We start from the raw sequence: 19,861 nt of genomic DNA on the forward strand, positions 1-19,861 counted from the left end.
GTTCCTGCAAGGATTTCCCTTTTTTAAAAGTTAGATTGTGTTTTGTCTTTGTATGTCAAACAGACACCAGAAACACATAACAGTAACAATGTAATTTCCCTTTTTGGGTGTAGTGTCAATTTCAGATTTCTACATTTTCCAGGTTCCTACTTGGTGCGCAAGCTGCTTAGGCCAATCTTACAAATCCCAAGGTTGGGCCAGGCTTCCTTTTGGTGTGGATTGGAAAGCTGAAAACATATTTCAGTTTTGCTCATCTGGCGTCAGTACTGGTTTACCCCTTAGTCAAATGTAACTTGTGTTAACCTGGTTACACTTGCTGTTAACGTCCCAAAAAAGGAAGACCATTTCACTCTTCAAACATTTATTCACCACATAACAGAGAAAACAAAGTGGTCACTCCCCAAAAAAATACACAGTGATAAATTCAAATACAACACATACCAAGAAAAAAATAAATAAAAACACAAAATCAAGAACTGGTTGACGAAGGACCATGCCAACATGATTCCACAAACATGGCGTTGCGATATGGGTTCCAGAATATATGCCCAAAAGGACCAGATCCAGGTTTGGTAAGGGTAGCAGGAAGTAGTGAGCGTTGGAGTGCCAAAGATTATGTGAACAAACAGAAGATGGTGAGAAAATTAAAAATAAATTAGATGTTTGCCAAAAAAAACAAACACATTAGGTATAAACACTGGAGTTTTGAACAAACTTACCTAAAAAATCTGGCCACCACATCATCGCGTATGGCCCCCCCACATACTGACCTTCGACCAACCTCGGGGGGGCCATCCTCAGGTAAGGCATCCTCTGGCTGCATTGGGACACCACTCCTTATGGCAATGTTGTGAAATATCCCACACAGGACCACAATTTTAGACACCATATCCGGCACATACATGAGCTCGCCACCAGAGCGGTGGAGGCATCTGAATCGGCCTTTTAAAAGGCCGATACAGCGCTCCACCACTTGCCTGGTGGCTGTAAGTGCGGAATTATACGCACTTTGTGGCCCTGGTGTGGGAGCCAAATAAGGAGTGAGCAGCCAGGACATGCAAGGGTATCCACTGTCTCCTGTGAACAAAAATAGACCACATCAGGAACACTGTGTATCAAGCTTAACATTGTTATGTACTAAAGGTCTCCACTTACCCAGAAGCCACGCATCACCAGCTTGTAGGTTGGTTAATTTCTGCCATATCCCTGATTGCCGGATGACGAAGGAGTCATGAGCACTTCCGGGTAATTTAGCATTCAGGGACAGGATCTGGAGGGAGGCATCACATACCACCATTACATTCAGGGAGTGATAGTGTTTCCTGTTTCTAAATATGGCCTCCAGCCGTGCTGGAGGCTGAAGTGGTATGTGAGTACCATCCACAACCCCTATGATGTGTGGGAAGCCAGCTATTTGGTAAAAATTGGCCTTGGCCACACTAAGGGCACCCATATCCAAAGGCATTTTAATAAAATGATGGAGGTGCTTGAAAAGTGCCTCCATCACTGCCCTCAGGATCCGGGAAAAGGAGGATTGGGAGATGCCCGCCACTATTCCGACCGTTGTTTGAAACGATCCTGAGGCACAGAAATGTAACACCGCCATAAATTGCGTCAGTGGTGGTATTGCTGTTGGACTGTCAATTTGCCGCTCAAGATCACTTTCTATTAATGAGAGAGTGTCTATGATGATTTTGGGAGGTAGACGGTAGCGTCTTAAAACCTCATCATCGGGCATTCCAAAAAGGGTGACACGTGTTCGAAATATCTGGGGCCTTGCATGCCTACGATGCCTACGCCTGGGACGAGTTTGAGGTTGGTCGTCTTCCGGGAGCAGGGCCAGAACAATTCGCCCCAGATCTACCTGAAATTCAAAGTTTACAATGTAAGGCTTTTGACCCACCCCAAAAGTAAGAAAAAACAACTTAGCTTTCTGATACCATCCATAGCTGCTTACATGCCGGGGTATTGTCATGATACGTATAAACTGTAAAAAAGGCAACAATGAGACGTCAAAAATTTAGAGGGTTTTTTTTTTGGTTAAAAATTGTTGCAAGCCAACACAGAAAATAACGGAAAAACACATTTGGCCATCGATGAAAACTACATTGCACACCGTACGTCAAATAGGGTTCAAATGGACCCAAAAAATGGAAAAGGGAAAAGCAAAACTGGATTATATGATGAATAAGCCGTCCAAAATGCGGTAAATTATTCGCAAATGCAAGTCACTACACCAACAGTCAAAAATGCGGTAAATTATTCGCAAATGCAAGTCACTACCCCAACAGTCAAAAATGCGGTAAATTATTCGCAAATGCAAGTCACTACCCCAACAGTCAAAAATGCGGTAAATTATTCGCAAATGCAAGTCACTACCCCAACAGTCAAAAATGCGGTAAATTATTCGCAAATGCAAGTCACTACCCCAACAGTCAAAAATGCGGTAAATTATTCGCAAATGCAAGTCACTACACCAACAGTCAAAAATGCAGTAATTCATTCGCAAATGCAAGTCACTACACCAACAGTCAAAAATGCCGTAATTCATTCGCAAATGCAAGACAAAAAATGGACTTACCCAACTCGAATATATAAGATGTCCTCAAAAAACTTCTTTGGGTCCGAAAACAAAAAAAAACTAAAAAAGATGAAATGAGTGTTAAACAAATTAACTAACCACAAAACAGAAGAATACACCAATTGGCCACAAATTTGAATGCACAAAACTTACCAAATCAGGAAAGGATGGTGAAAAAATGAAAAAAATGCGAACGGAAAAACCAAAGAAATGTAGCAAAAAAAAACAAAAAAACAACTCTCCAAAATCCTCCAAACGCAACCAACCAACCAAATCCAAACCACTTAACCAACAACACTCCAACAACCCCACCTCGAATCCACACACACCAAGCCATAAATAGTGTTTATTTTCCCGCACAAATTAAGGATGAATCATAGGGACGCACAATCAATGATGCGGCCGCAAACTAACGACGCATGTATAAATACGTCACGAAATCACATAGAATTTCTGGATGATTTCATGCTGGAAGCAGAGACATGGCTTCAAACCAGGGAAACAATGGTCTAAATTGCGGCGGTAAGGCCTTCATGCATTTTGTGTCAATGAGTATTTTAAAACATAATATTGTGCAAGTTGTGAAGTGGCTAAATCTGCATATTTACCCAAATAGGTGAGGAGGATGACATGGAAGAGACTGCTGGCCCCAGTCAACCCGCCAAAGCTGCAAAAAAAAAAAGGCAGCCACATTTCACAAGCAAGGAGATGGAGGTTTTGATCCAGAAGTGCGTTGACATCCTGCCCCAGGCAGCCAGGAATATGAGCCAAAGCCAGAAGTGGAGAATGTGGGAGGAGGTCGCCGTTGCTGTCAATAGGGTGGGTGATTATGTCCGTCTAGCCCGGGATGTCAAACGGCGGTAAGTAAACACTTTCCCATCCTATAAACAAACCCCATTGTAAAAAAAAGGATAATGGTTCCAAATTCATTCCACAGATGGGCAGACTTCAAATATCGTCTAAAACAAAAACTTGCCGACAGGGCTAGGCATGCAAGGGGGACAGGTGGGGGTCCCACCCCTGTGTCATTGGAGTTGACAGACTTAGAAGAGATGGCACAGGGGTGTGTGCAGGCTGTGGAGGTGTTTGGCGTGTCCAACATGGATACGGACATGCCAGACTTTGCGGCTCCTCATGTTGGCCAAGGTAAGTCTTGTGATGTCACCAACTCAGAAATGCTATTGTGCCAATATGTAGATTCTAATGTGAGTCTTTTCTCCAATTTCCTAACAGAGACAGAGGCGGATGAGTCTGCTCCAGAGGGGAGCCTTGGCCGCAGAATTTCTGCTGACTCTGCAGGGGAGGAACCAGTACATCCGGCTGAGGACCCTGCAGAAGCCAGTCCAGGGCGTGCCCCCTCGCAGGCAGTGGGCCTCCTCACAGAACTCAATTTTAAATCGGATTGCCATACGGAGATTCTGCAGAGGATGGACGCCAGTCTGATACGGGTGGCTGAGGCCCTGGAGCAAAATGCTGCGGCCAACGTGACCATTGCTCAGGCCCTGGCGGAAAATACCAGGGCCAACATCCGCATCGCCGATGCCCTGGAGCAGCTCGTTTGCCAGCACATGGTGGAGCCGACCTCCCTTCCTGCCGGAACATCCAGATCCTCTACCTCTGGCACAACATCAGGCAATCCTCCAAATGTGCCTAGCCCTGTGCCTAGTCCAGAGGCCACAACATCTGCCTCTGGACAGGCCAGCCCGATGGCATCCCGGACCCGGTCTGGCGCCCACCCTCACCCAGCCAAACGGGCGAGAAAACGGTGACAGCAATGGCGACTTTTCCCACTTTCCTTCTGTGCTTGGCTCATATTCCTTTCTGGTCAAAACTTCCCTCTCCTTTCTTGTGAAATGTTTTTAAATTTTGTATTTACGATTATGTTAGTAGTTATGTTTTGTTTTTTTTTTTATCAAATATCTTGGCCACAAAAAAAGGCAATACAATATTATGCCAATTTGTTTGTGTGTAAACAATAAATTTAAAAAAAAACACTGACATTGTATTGTGACATTATTGTACAAATGGGTTACTTTTAATCCTGGCCTTAAACGCAAAAACTGACCCTCTTTTGTTAAAAAAAAGGCCTCTTTAAGGAACGTTTAAAAAAACACATAGCGATGCAAATTCCACAGTAAACCAAAAAAAAGGGGAGCTAATTAAAAGATGATGACATTATTTTTACAATAGGCCATAACCACCAAATTGTGGCCAAAATAAAAGCCCAAAAATGTACGCTAATTGATTATGTAATCATGACATTAGCAGCTCTGATTTCCACCTGCGTACGCTTTTGTGCTATCCCAATAAACTGCTTTCCAAACACATACCAAGCCGGATTTCAATCCAACACTAATTACTTTACTGACCAGCCACGATTAATCGCAGCACCATCGTGGAGTCCCGGGACGGAGGAGAAGGCCATCGCCAATGTGGTCGAGTAATCCTGACCCTAAGCTGTGCGAGCATTTTGAAGGGGAAGCGGATGTTTCAGTGACGTATGAGACGGTCCGAACACATTTGACGTTCGCATCTGCTAATGTATGTACGCCCCAAAAACGCTTCGCCACGCCTGCGTTTTGTCATCTCCACCCCCGTCAACACCCAAAAACGCCCTGTTCTGTCAATCACATTTGACATGTCACTTCCTGTACGCTATTTTAGGAACGAGAGAAAAAAAGCTCGCAATCTGCCGTACGCACATGCGCGGTGTAACACCAACGCATGCGCGGTTAGTCAACATCGGAACGCAACGAGCGTACTGTTGTTAACGTGCGGCTCTGAATGAGGGCCAAGGTTAGTTAGGTAACTCATTATTGTCCCCTGCTACTGCAGGAGTCGTTTTTTATCAGACCACCGAGTGCTGCTCTTTGGAGTTGTGAGATATATATATATATATATATATATATATATACTGTATATTCCATAGATAATGTCCCATTAAGGCTTCTTAGACATGATCTGAAATTTCACAAAACTGACTGAATTTCTGCCACTCAAACCTAGAGAAGCAATGAAATTCCGATCAATAAGGCTGACCCCTTAATGGATGTGTTCCTTGTGCAATACAGATATGGTATGCCATCACACCCTGTGGTTAACTGCAGATTCAGCACTCTCACAGAGTGAGATTACTGTCACTACAAAATGGTGGAGCTGCTAATTTACAGAATTGTGTGCTTATTGGAATACAGGCAGTCTATGCAGCTGAGACCTGAGCAAAAGATAGAGCTGCACAGATGGGATAAGAGTGGGATGGATGGGGCAGAGACAAAGTGGTGTGGATGGGGGAGACAGAAAGGCATGGAGAGGGAAGCAAGATTAAGCAGCACAGATGGGGGAGCCAAAGTGATGCAGATGGGTGGAAAACAGTGGTGCGGATATGGGAAAGGCAGAGGTATGGAGAACAGAACGACATGGATGGGGGTTACAGAGGGGCATTGATGTGGGAAGACAGAGCAGTGCAGATGGGTAAAGACAGATTGGTATGGATGACGGAATACAGACTAGCACAATGGGAGAACACACATCAGTAGGGATTGGGGAAGACAGATTGGTGCAGATAGGGTGGGGCATAGACAGAGTGCCACTGTTGGGGGGGACAGAGTGGTGCAGATGGAGGAAGAAAGACTGGCACAGATGAGGGGAAGACAAAGTGGCATGGCTTGGGGTAAGGTAGTGGTGCAGATGGAAGGAAACAGAGTGGCACAGATGCAGGAAGACAGGGCAGTGCAGATTGGCAAAAACAGTTTGGTGCGGATAAGGGAATAAAGAATAAGTACAATTAGGAGACCACACAGCTGTAGGGATTGGGGAAGATGGAGCAGCATGGAGGCACAGATAGTGTATTTGCATAGACAGAGTATGATAGTTTTAGAAATTAGGGAGTTGAATGTGTATTCTGAATGAGATGGATGTATGGAGTGAGAAGGATGTTGGAGCCCAGTGGAATTGTTGTGGTGAATGAATGGGAAGATTGTGGGCACTGAGTGGGATGTGTGAGTCACATAACTGCTCAGACCTCAGTTGCATAGATTGCATGTGTGTATTCCAATGAGCATACAAATCTGTGAATTAGAAGTTCCACCATTTTGAGAGTGACAGCAATTTCACTCTGTGAGAGTGCTGAATCTGCAGTTAACCACAGGTAGTGATGGCACACGATATCTATACTGCGCAAGGAAAATGTCCATTAAGTCATCAGTCTTAATGATCGGAATTTCATTGCTTTTTTAAGTTTGAGTGGCAGAAATTCAGTAGATTTTGTGAATTTTCAGATCATGTCTAAGAAGCCTTAATTGGACATTATCTATGGAATATATATATATATATATATATATATATATAATATATAAATATAAACTCCAAAGAGCAGCACTCAGCGGTCTGATAAAAAACAAATCCTCTCAGCTATACTGAAGCAATGTTTCGGGCTTTAATCCCATTTGTCAGGCTGCATACATATCAACGTATGTATGCAGAGTGGATGGAGCAGCCGCCAAGGAAAAAAGGTAACCCGCTGGCCTCCACCTCCTCACTTTCCCTCACTGCTGCCTAGTTAAAGGCAACACGGCAGCTGCAGAGAGAAAGGAGCAGCTGCCGGGCAAATAGAAGCCGGCCACCTCCCCCCTGCCCTCCTGCAGCCGCCTAGCTAGAGAGCAGCCGCCGGGGAGAATAAAAGGGACAAGCAGCCCAGCAGTACACACACCCGGTGGCTGCAATAGGAAGGAGCAGCTGCGGTCCTAGCCCCCCGCCGCCTGGCTACAGAAGGCAACCCCGCGGATCCAACATCCGGCAGCTGCAGAGGATGGAGCAGCCGCCGAGGTAAAAAGGTGACCTGCTGGGCTACACGAACCCCTCTCCCTGCCCAGCTAGAGGAAGCCAGCACCAATCCAATGGTGGCACCGCTGACCTATATTCAGCTGCCAGTGTGTAAGCAGCGTTCTGTATATATAGGTGTAGCCAGCCTCCTCGTGCATTGCGGCATAGCGCAGCAATCGCCAGGCTGTGAGCACTCGCAGCTGGTGAGTATCCCAATGAAGTCTATGGAGTGCGGTGCCATAGCCATGCTAGTCGCCATCCATGCCATGATCGCATTGCGGTATAGCTGAGCTTGGCTACATTTGTATGTATGTGTGTATATTTATGTGTGTGTGTGTGTATGTATATGTATGTGTTAATGAAACATCGGTCTCAATCAATGATTTTTTATCGATGGTTGGCCCATTGATGGAACCGCTGTTAATAGGCATCAATACCATATAATATACTATTTATATGGTATACTGTGATAAGACTTTTTTTTTTTTTTAAATCGTGTTGGATACGTTTTAAAATGGTGTTCTTGACCTAATGCAATCATAAAAAAACCCGACAATTTTGGAGCGTTTTTAAAAAAAAAAAGAAATTGTCAGTTAAGTGGTTAAAGCCGGAAATGTTGCTTTCGTAAAGCTGAGAGGAGCTGTTTTTTTTATCAGACTGCCGAGTGCCGCTCTTTGGAGTTGTTGTATATGGATAATCTAGCTGTGAATTGTGGATATTTGGGAAGGAGTGTGCCGTGCCTACTGGAATATATATATATATATATATATAATCACAAAGTGTTTTGGTGGTTTTGGATCTGTTTTTTTTTTTTTTTTCAAAATAATAAAAAGTTTTCAAAAAAAGCTAAAATCATGTAATTTAAGCAATCCAAAACGTGAAATTCGGATTTATAATCTGAATTCCGAACTGCATTAAGATCAGAATCATGATTCGGATTTATCCAGATTCATAAATATGTGAGGTACAAGTTGCGCTTTTGATCTACCCACGGTTTGGAATTCAGATTTTAAATCTGAATTTCACGTTTTGGATTGCAAAAATTACATTATAGCTGTTTTTAAAAACTTTTTATTATTTAAACAGAAAATCTAGATTTCAGAATTAAAACACGAAGATGAATCCAGATCCCAAGCCAAAACACGGGGGTCAGCACACATCTCTAACATTGTAATATATATATGAGTATATACAGAAAATATATATCTTTGTATATGTATGTGTAAATATATATATATAATTATATATAATATATATATATATAGCCTAATATTTGGTAAATCATAGTGTATAAGGCATTAATGTGTATTTAAGTGCATGACTCAGAGAGGTCTTCGGCCAGCAACATTCTGGTTAGTATTCCCCAGAATGTTGCTGTGCTGGAGGGCTGTCTGTATCATGCACATTAATGCCCTCTACAATCTCCAGTGGCTGTGTTTGTCTCTGCTTCTCATATGTAGTGTATGACCTGGAGTGGCACATCATCGATTCTAGCAGAGCCCATCATTCCTCAGATAGTTTTTCCTTTAGCAATGCTTACTGTTTGAAATCATCTATAGTGTAGTACAGTTCTCATTAAGGCATAGGCAAATGCTGAGGGAAGGGGTTTGGTTGCCTGGAAACGGCCCACACCATGACAACAAATGTAATAGTATATTTATAAGTATATTAGAGCTGCATGTTTTACAGATCTCTTCAGTAACTCAGTATCACAAATGATATAATTAGCGCCACCTGTGAATGTTTTAAAATGTGTCAGCAATGTAATGAATACACCTGTGTACCAAAAAGGAGATCTGGAAAACATTCACTGTTAGGGGCACAGTGCTATAGACCATCAATATTTTTAATTATTAATACTATATAACAAACACTATCCAGTGTAGAAGGAGACTAATGTGTGCATATAGTATACCATTTGTCCAAGTTCTTCTGCTGCTTTCCCAGACTCCTGGAAGTAAAACATAGAAACATAGAATTTGATGGCAGATAAGAACCACTTGGCCCATCTAGTCTGCCCCTTTTGCATCTTTTGGTAACCTCAACCCTATTTGATTCTTAGGGGTCTATTTTCTAGGATGGAGATAAAGTACCAGCCAACCAGCTCCTGTCATTTTTCAAACACAGCCTGTGACATGGCAGTTAGGAGCTGATTGGCTGGTACTTTATCTCCATTCACTTTCTCTCCATCCAAGGCTTAGTAAATAGACCCCTTTGTCCTTTGTAAGGACATTTTTATGCCTAACATAAGCATGTTTAAATTGCTCTACTGTCTTAGCCTCTATCACCTCTGGTAGGAGGCTTTTCCATTTATCCACTACCCTTTACATGAAGTAATATCTCCTAACATTTCCTTTGAACCTACCTCCATCCAGTTTCAGCGTCCTTGTGTTCTAATATTCTTTTCTTTTGAAGAATGTTTGCCTCCTTTCTTTGTTAAAACCCCTGATATTTGAACATTTTTATCACGACCCCCCTCTTTCCCTTCTCTGCTAGAAACTATATATATTAATATTTTAGTCGTTTCTGGTAAGTTTTATGTAGGCTATTCACCATTTTAGTTGCCCTTTTTTGTACAGTCCATAATGTATTTATATGCTTCTGTAGATATGGCCTCCAGAACTGAACACAGTATTCAATGGGTTGTGCACAGGATGCCGGCACTCAGGATCCCGGCATTCAGAATCCCTACGGTGGCATCCCGACCATGTTACAATGCCGACACCTAAAGGTAAGTACTCCTAACCTAAGGCTCACTGGTCAGTAGTTACTTGCTTTTTCCTTGCTTACACTTTTGTGCAGTGGGACTACATTGCCTCTTTTCCAGTCCTCTGGAATGACTCCTGTAGTTAGTAACTGGTTGTATAATTCAGTTAATGGTGCTACCAGCACCTGTTTAAATCCTTTTAGTATCCTTGGATGTATCGTATCTGGCACCATTGATTTCTCCACTTTCAGTTTAGAGAGTTCTGTTAGGACATTCTCCTCTGTAAATGTACTGTGCTTTCACCTATCTTATTTTTATGTATGCCCATGCAACTCAATTGTGGCAAAGATTATGCCAAAAACCTCTATTGTATTTACTGCAAAATGTATTTATTTATATATAATCAGTTAATTTGGAGTTGTGCACCTGTATTTTTTCTTTGTGTATATATCAATGGTCTCCACAGGTAGCACCTCCAATTATATATATATATATATATATATATATATATATATATATATATATATATATATGTCCAGAATGTGCAGTCTGAGATCTATTTTCTTTGTAACCAAATTAGTGCATTGATTTGCACACCTGGGAAGCCTGAGCCACTTCCCACTCAGACTAGCACTTCTACATTGGTTACAGCATGGAGTCTGGCAATGTAATATGCACACCAGTCAGGGCACAATATAGGTAAGTCCTCCTAATGTTTGTACTGTGTAGTGCAGCTTTGGTTCATTTTTGGGGTGTGGGTCTCCCTGGATTGCTTTGCTGATCTGCTTCAGGGCACCGCAGTATAACACATTTTCCTTTAACACATTTTAATGCTTCACTGTCTGTTTCCTTTATATATATATGTATTTCACTTTTTTATTTTTATGCTTTATATGCGGCCAGCGGCTGCTCTTAACACTTCACTTTTCTTATTAGAGCGGTGCTTTGGGGTGGATTGGCTGGGCTAGTTTGGGGGTGTCCTGCGCTCTGGATTTGAGCCTTAGTATGTTAGGGACCTGCCCGACAAGAGGTTACCCGGATATGGTGGGCAGGCCCATAAGCTTGGCCAAGATTATGCCAAAAACCTCTATTGTATTTACTGCAAAATGTATTTATTTATATATAATCAGTTAATTTGGAGTTGTGCACCTGTATTTTTTCATTGTGTACATAAGGTTTACAAAAGGTAGATTAAAGTCTCAAAAGAGAAAACAAATACCAATGATTGGTATTATTAAACAGGCACTGATAGGGATTGTTAGGCAAAGCTGCTACTATAGAACAAGAATAGGCAGTCCCGAAACATCTACAAATACCAACAAAGTACTGTAGTAGCACTAATGTGATATTAAAAGTAATTTGTAAACAATCATACAGTATATCACTTTGGATGGAATAAAATATAAAATGTATTACACAAAAATCCATATATTCAATAAATGTAGTTTAAGAAACTATAATAAAATTAATTCATATGTATTAGGACTATACCTCACACAGATAAAAGTCCATAAATAGAGTTCATCAGTGTGCAGAACTATTATTACATTTTCCAATGGAAGCCTGTTCCCATGATTACCTCCAGAATCAATTGTTGTGCACTAATTAAAATTAGACATTCTGTGTATATGTAGTACTGTCCAATAGACAAATATTTACCATTTCCAATCACAGGCAGAGGGATGGTCTCATAAGCACATATTCCTTTGTTGTGTGCAGTTGGAACCCTCAAGTATTAGCGGTATCTAGGATTGGCACGGTCCTCATAGGCAGTATGAGAAGACTAAGTAATCCCATGAGTAATATCCGGCTATAAAGGGTCTGGAACTTGATTTTGGTATCTCTGCAATCCACATATATGGGTAGTGGTCGGTACACCTTTACCCCTGATGCATTTCCCTGTGTGAGAATTGCAAATTTTTCAAAGGTGGTTGATGTGTGTCCTGATAGGGATTTATATACCAGTCTCAAAATGGCTGCTCATTAGCATCTGGTTGTATGTGTCCATCCAATAAACGTAAATAAAATAAGATTCAATACATCAATAATATGGAGAAAGACCTATTTTAATAAATTAATTATCTTGTTAATTATCACATTCAATCTGTTTTTGTTTGAATACTTTGCCAATATATTATAAGCATTTCTGGGTTTTTTCTTATGTCCCGATCATGTGATGTAAATAAACAATAGGTACTGTATCTCTATTTATTAGTGCTCTGTGAAGGAAAGTAAATGTGAAAATATTGTCTGCTTTCATGATCTTCTTTGGGTAAACACATTTCTCTGTGAGACAGCATTAGGTGTCTTCAGAGACTCCTTCTTCTACCCCCCTTTGCTGGTTTCCACTTATCTCTGGACAATTGTCCAAACAAATGAAAGTATTTCTCATCCCAATATGGAAGGGAAGTAGTGAAGATATAATTGTGGGCATTTTTAGCACACACAATATCTTATCTGTAAATGTTTGAACAATGGTAGTGTTTCAAATGGGGTGTTTACTTGCTGTGTCACAGAACATTATGAGCACCCTCACTTACAATTATAAGTGATCCCCTCCCACCAGGGTAGGCAGTGGCTTTGCGTGTCTTTCATTTATTCAGATCCATATTGAGGTTATGATGTTGGCAACAGCCTCCTAATTTTATTTTTTTATATTTTCTGGCAAATTCTTTTTATATGGGATAATTACATTTGTTGAAGCATGCTAGAAGACCAATATTCTCTGCTTGTTTCCATCTTATCTCTGGACAATTGTCCAAACAAATGAAAGTATTTATCATCCCGATATGGAAGGGAAGTAGTGAAGATATAATTGTGGGCAATCCTCCGTACATATAGGCCAACTTGCACAATATTGTCAACTTTGCCTGTTCAGAGATGTGGCAGGATGATGTCACTAAAAGATATCTTTCAAGTCATTTGTGGTACAGATTGTACCGTGTGTATGCAGCTGATTGGCTGGTACTTTATATAACTCCACTTTATTTCTTTCCAAGCTTTATAGAGAGAGATAATTAAAATCAGATATATGAATGTAAACTGTGTTTTTTGGTGACATTCCTTGATGTGTGGATGAGAGTTTTCCTACACAATAAAACTCACAAGCTATGGTTCACATCCAATAATATTAATGAAAACCACTTTACACCTACAGTATATGTTTCACTTCTTCATAGAGTTGTATTTCCAAGCACATTTGAAGTAATCAACACACTTCATAAACAAAATGGCCACCTGCATCCCTGCACACTACCATTTTGTGTAAAAGTAAAATAATTCTAATGAAACTATGGCAGAATGCCCCTATTCCCCAAGAACTGAACTAGCCCTAGTGGTAAGCCTGACTCCAATATAACATAAAGACCCATAGTTCTAGGTCCCTCTGCGTTAATGAATACCATGTTGATTGTGCCTCTACTGGGTAAGCACACAAATTAGCATCCCCTGTACTTCCATAGGTTATTAAGTTTGAGATGAAAAAGTTCCCCCCCTCCCTGTAGCCTAACCTTAACTCTCCCTGGGGGGTGCCTAACCCTAATCTACTCCCATGAGTGCCCAATACTAAACCCCCACATCCCCGGGCTAAATATCATACTTACCTGTCTTTTTACCTTCGGGATGGTAGGGGTCAGGATGCCGACATTTCCTGATCCTCTTCGAGATACAGTCGTCTGCATTATGCCGGGCTTCGGGATTCCAATATCGGTATATCGACGCCCGGGATCCCGTCCACCGGCATATTCAACGTATACAGGCTGGTTAACTATGGAAGGGGAGTGGGTGCTGTGTTTTGGGTCTGGAGCTGGTTTTCACTATGACAATGGAGGCTCCACACTTGTGTACTCCCTATAACAATTTGAACTAGTCCATGCTGTCTAGATTGAGGGGCTCCCTTATGGATTTAGAAAGGTAGGTTTTTTAATTATTTACTTTTATGCCATACTAAAAAGGATACCTTGTGTAGCTTTCTGAGCAGAAACATTGTAACATTTTGCCATGTGGCGATTAAAGTGAATTTTGTTTCGTTAATTTTGTGATAGATAGGGTTTACTTAGTGGTTTTAAATTAATGGTATTGTATTGTATGTTCTTTCCTTGCTCTAAAGTCTAATAAAAAGTTTTAACTTCAGTTAAAGTTTGAAGCTAAAATGGAAAGCACCAACAATTGTTCTTGATCATCTTCAGGCCCTAAGTCATCTTCTGGACCTAGGGCCTGATACATTAAGGATCACAATTGCAAGCACAGCTCAGGAATTGCATGCAGGTCTGCTGCAAAAATATGCTAATGAATGCTATCGCAATGCCATCGCACTTCCAGCATAGAGATGCCCACTGCCTCCCACTACAGCTATCTTACATCTGTAATACCTTGCAGTCCTATGTATACATTGGGAACATCGAGTAACATCGGACCCTCACACAGAATTACAGCAGCCCTGATCTTACAGAACTTAGAAATTGCTAACCTCGTAGCACGCAGTAAGTACTCAAGCTACATATGCAATCGCAGTGGCTAATTTATGCACGCCCATGCAATGGAGTTCAAATGGATAGGCATGCCTGCGTTTTTGCCGACCACTCCCCCGTCACCACCCCAAATGCTCACTGCCTGTCAATCACTCTGAGATGGATCTCCGTGGTCTCTGTTATCACAGTGCGATCCTAGTGGTGCCTTCGAGCATGAACACTGCGATGCATACACATTCGCAGTATGGAACAACAGTCCACCTGCATATACTTTAGCAGTTGCAATCCTTAATAAATCTGGCCCTCGAGTGGAGTGAGATTGTTGAAGAGTTTGATGGGAACGTTAACGTTTTCATGAAGGAAAAGTTACATAATATTCTCTTTGTTTCATAGTAATACATCTGCAGATTACAGTACATCTCATAGAGTTTGAACAGGTAGAAGAATTATCAGTGCTCTATGCAGTTTGTCAATTTTGATTTCCACACTTGAGGAATCAAATAAATATTTTTGGATATCCATTTTTGAAGAATGTGAGAACCTACTGTAGATATCTACTAATTCAGGAACATTTTTGAGTCTGTTATATATTCCTATAGGACCATGCTGTTGAGTTGTCTTTCCAGCTCAGCATACAGATCGTACAGTTCTTTCTGTAAGGATGCAGCAATGCAGCTATGATTTATGTGGCTAAATCTAAGACTGGGCTACACATCAGCATGGGATGCATAATTGAGATATTCAGTGTAGAGTGGTCTGTTCAAGATGGTGACACCACATAGAGACTGGGAGTCATCCAGGGTCGTGAGGAGCTTCTAAGGTTGTCTCTGCAGTCATTTGGCACTGGTGCTAATTGCTTTAGCACAGGTATAGTGCTATGCTTGATTTATTGGATTTCAAGTCAGCTACTTGCTTATAGTAAATTTGGGCCCAGGCCTTGTTGGCTTGATGTGGTGCATACTGCTAATGTGGTTTTCTGAGAAACTGCAAGAGCACAGAAAGGGATGTGGTAGTACATAATGAACTGAGTTATAAAGTAGTGCTATAGGGCACCAGAGAAGTGTGTTGCTGGTTGTCTATGATGGTCACATATCATTTTGGCCTCATACTCCAAGATGTGGTAACACAGATGGAGTATAATACTGATGACACAGCTGATATGGTAGAGTCAGGCATGGTTGAATCTGAGTTGAAAGGGCCAGGGCAGTAACTTGGGGTATGTGAGCAGTGCAGCCACACAGAATGCAGCGCTTTGTGGGTGGCACCACCACTCACCCAAAGCTCCTGCGTCTGGCTAGCAGGGTAACTGCACCCTGCTGCCAAAATCTCTGCAGCAATGCCACCTGGAGCGTCCTTAGGAAGATATGGATTCAGTGTGAAGGGAGATGACCTGGGAATAACCCGGGTCGTCACCCTATGTGTGAACAGGGATAAATATAGAAAACCTCTGCTTCCACTCGGGCTCAGTGTCCCCGGTTCGAGTCGGGTTAAAGCCAGAGTTTACGTGTAAAATGGGTCTTTATACGCAGCTGGTCAGTGCTATCTTCTACCTAACAATACCATTGTTTTTCCAAATACAGTACCTTCCTTGTCCCTTTTTGTAAGCTATTAGCTTTTGTGTTAATTTTTTTATATTCAGAATGCGGAGATGTTAGATATTAAATACATGTAGTGAATTCATGAAATCTTGCCATATTTTTTTAATTTTTAAACTACTATACAAGCCCTTTTCTCACCTTGGTATTTTTGAAACAGCACATTTTTCAGAAACTCTAAATCTAGTATCCATTTTCTGTAGATGCCATACAGTTTACAGGGAATTCTTGGAAAATAAACTCAGCTTTAAATTTTTTTATTTTCTACTTGCTATTCTTACTCTTTGAGAACTTATAATGTCATGACTATTCAGTCTAGTAACCTCAACTAAATTGTAAATGTATTCAAATTATCCATTCAATCATGCATTAAGTTCAAAGACTGTTTTTTCAACCATATTAAACTCATCATAAAATATAATCTAACATTCCTATGAGCAAACATTTCTGCAAGACAGTCCTTCCTAGCAGCTGTCCTGCGAAAGAAAATGTAGAGAATCATAAAGGAGACCTCCAGCTGGCTGCGACAACCACATGGATAGAGAGAGCAATGTAAAATGATCAAAAAACATCTCATTCATCCCTTGTGTCTCCTGCCTTGCCATTTATACAACACCAAGAACATTTTTCATGTTATAAAAAAAATTGCCGGGAAGATGGTGAATTTTTGATAAGAACTACAGGGAATGGAGTTCATATCCCACAAAGGAGAGAGAATATCATGAAAACTGAATCCATACATATTAAATTGATTAGTGAATTATATTATATTCCATTGGTTATATTACAAACTAAGAACCACATATGGGAATGTCTTTCTGAAGACTATACAAAAAAAATATAATTTCTCACAGCTACTGCTCATATTTTTCACTGCAATTATATGGAATAAGTCCAATTAAAAGGACTTTTCTTTCCCCTGTGATAGAGAGACCCTATTGCTTCCCAGAATAAGCAATGGATAGAAATATGTTATAGTCAGCAAACAAATCACTGTTTTCTGTCAATCATGTGTAGCTTGTTAACTAAGATCCAATGTTTCTGGTTAACTAGCGAACAGAGCTTTAGATGTTCAGGTGAGTTATTTCCTGGCTTAAAAATATACTTTATGGTGTGAAACAAATCAAATCAATAATTCAAACACTCAGCATACCCCATCTCTGCATAATTGTGTCTCAATAGGTTGGAAAAGCTATTAAAAAAGTGGTTAGCAAAATTGAACAAATTGAAGAGAATGCATGGTTTTACCAACATGCTTATACATTAATACAATTACTAGACAAGCTCATGTTTCAAACCATGGTTAAATTACTTATTAAAGATCCATATACAGCAATCTGTCTTTATCTGGCTCTCTGTGTGAGAGTTAATGGCTCTCATTGTTTTTAAAATTACATTTGAACAGGATATTACTGTTACATGAGATCTCTCGAACAAATACTACTTCCCTCACTTATAAAAATACATTATATGACACAAAGCATTCAGATAAGTCATTACTGCTGGAACAGAAGATAACCTCTGTCTATGGTCATAAAAACAATGAAACCATAATTTATTTTTTATTAAAAAATACATAAAGAAAAACATGTTAGAATTCTGAATACACTTGTCGTGACTCTCTGTTTTATTAAGATGTCTAGGCGAATGTTATAAAGCTTTCCATCAATCAATTTGATGTTTAAGTAGAGTTTAGCAAAGCATACAATCCAACATGACCCATTTCACCCATGAGACAATGGTCTGTTCCTGTTTTAGAAGAACATTGTCTCATAGGTGAATTGGGTTAAATTACAACGTATGGGATAATGAAGTGGATATAAATCAATAATTCAAACCTTAAATATATTTGATAAATATAATTTAAAAGAGACAATTGTCTTTAAATAGAAAACTGCTCTTAATTAGGCATATTAAACAAAGCTTTTGTTTACAAATAAATATGGGAGTGATAATTTAATTATAATTGAGAATTTTTTCTTCCACCTTACTAGAATGTTAAAATTATGATAGGTAACAACTGTGCATTAAATTGCAGGAGACAATTATGTTGTTTTCTTCTGTGGAAGAGTTGTACAAGTCTTAAAATGTCTTACAATATTTTTACAATTGCTATTTTTAACTATTTTTGTCCAACTGTACATTTGCTATACAAAGTCACAACGACAGTAACCTCAGAAATAACCACATTTCTCTTCACTACATTAAATACACTATGTGGATTTTCCATCCACGGACAAGATCAGCCAAACAGAGGAGCTACTGATTTATGATGTCATAGGAAGATACATATTCTTGACTAGTTTACTGATTAGTAGAGATGTGCACCAATCCCCGTGTTTGGTTTTGGATCCGGATTGATCTTCGTGTTTTGGTGTTGCATAACCACTCATGTGTTTTGGTTTTGGATCTGTATTTAAAAGTAAAACAAAAAAACAGCTAAAATTACGTCATTTTGACCTGTTAGCATGAAATCCAAAACTTCAGCTTGGTTTTTAAATCCAAGTTCTGAACCACAGGAAGAGCCGAACTGAAACTTAGTTCAACTTGGTACCCCAAAGAAATTCCGAACTCGGACTTAATTCAACACAAAATCCCTAATTTCGGTTGTTGTCAGTTCTCTGAGAACCATACCCACATCTCTCTAATTATTAGTGCTGTGCTTCTAATGTAAACATCAATTGCTGTATTACAGTACTTCATAAATCATTTTTGTTTTACATATCTAAAGTAAATAGTTGCTCTTATATTTTTTTAATTGATCTATCTGTTGACTACTGCATTGTTTATTACTCCAATAAAAAAAGTTATCATAAAAAAATAATTACAATTAATGTCCCTCCCCAAATATATTTTCAGGTACGGAATTATTGAAAGGTCCACAGAAGAAATAGCATTTTTGCAATCAGTCAGTAGTTGTGTTTCCCTCCGCTTCACGATGCTGTGTTAGATGTGGTTGTAGCACGACCAAAGGTGTGGTTTCACTGTGAGATCTGATAATGCTAAATATTTAAATATACAATGGAAACACATTACAGTTTGATGGATGGAGAAGGTAAGAAATACCCAAGTGGTCTGGACCACCTGAAATGTGAATCAAAGCAGATGCAACCAGTGAACTTGTATTTTCTTTAGTGACAACACATAAATATATATTCAGGTTGGGTATGAAGCATTCTATATCTGTGCAAAATGAGTATGCAGTACAGTGTGTAGTGTCTTTGAAAACACTGTTGCTGTAATTTTAGTGATTTCACATACATGGAGTGTTTTCCAAGAGTGCGACCAATTAGCTGCAGTCAATATGATTTCTCCAGGGTTATAGCACTCACCAGTCAGTCCCTACAAGGCAGCAATGTTTTTGACTTCTCAACACCCATCAAGTTGTAGCTAGACTCCCCACACCATGCCCTTACTGTACTTTTACCCCTTACCTTATCTGCATGCCCGTTCCAGCCACATTCCAGGCCCCCTAGCCACAGGCAGTCGCATGTTTGTTGCGTGACTAAAAATAGAAAAGCATTGTGAAAATATGTGCACGCAGACTTAGGAAATTTGCAAAAATGCTGAAAAATTTCGCAAATTGTGCCTACATCTCGGTCTGAACAACGCCCTCTCTTGGTGAGGTAATACATTTTTTAATGCATTTCAGCAAAATACTATAAATACTACATACTGTTGTAATAAT

At 40.2% G+C, this 19,861-nt stretch overlaps 1 long non-coding RNA gene across 2 annotated transcripts in view; it reads left to right on the forward strand.

Annotated features, from left to right (window-relative positions):
- Positions 1 to 19,861, forward strand: part of LOC148517061 (uncharacterized) — a 125,907-nt gene that overhangs the window by 37,647 nt on the left and 68,399 nt on the right. For both annotated transcript variants that reach the window (XR_015879333.1, XR_015879334.1), the window contains exon 2: positions 10,010 to 10,133. This is a non-coding gene — a long non-coding RNA (uncharacterized LOC148517061). The remainder of the gene's footprint in view (positions 1 to 10,009; positions 10,134 to 19,861) is intronic.

The sequence above is a fragment of the Taudactylus pleione genome, unplaced genomic scaffold, assembly GCF_031769625.1.
Source record: "Taudactylus pleione unplaced genomic scaffold, aTauple2 ptg000228l, whole genome shotgun sequence".
Classification (NCBI taxonomy): Eukaryota; Metazoa; Chordata; class Amphibia; order Anura; family Myobatrachidae; genus Taudactylus; species Taudactylus pleione.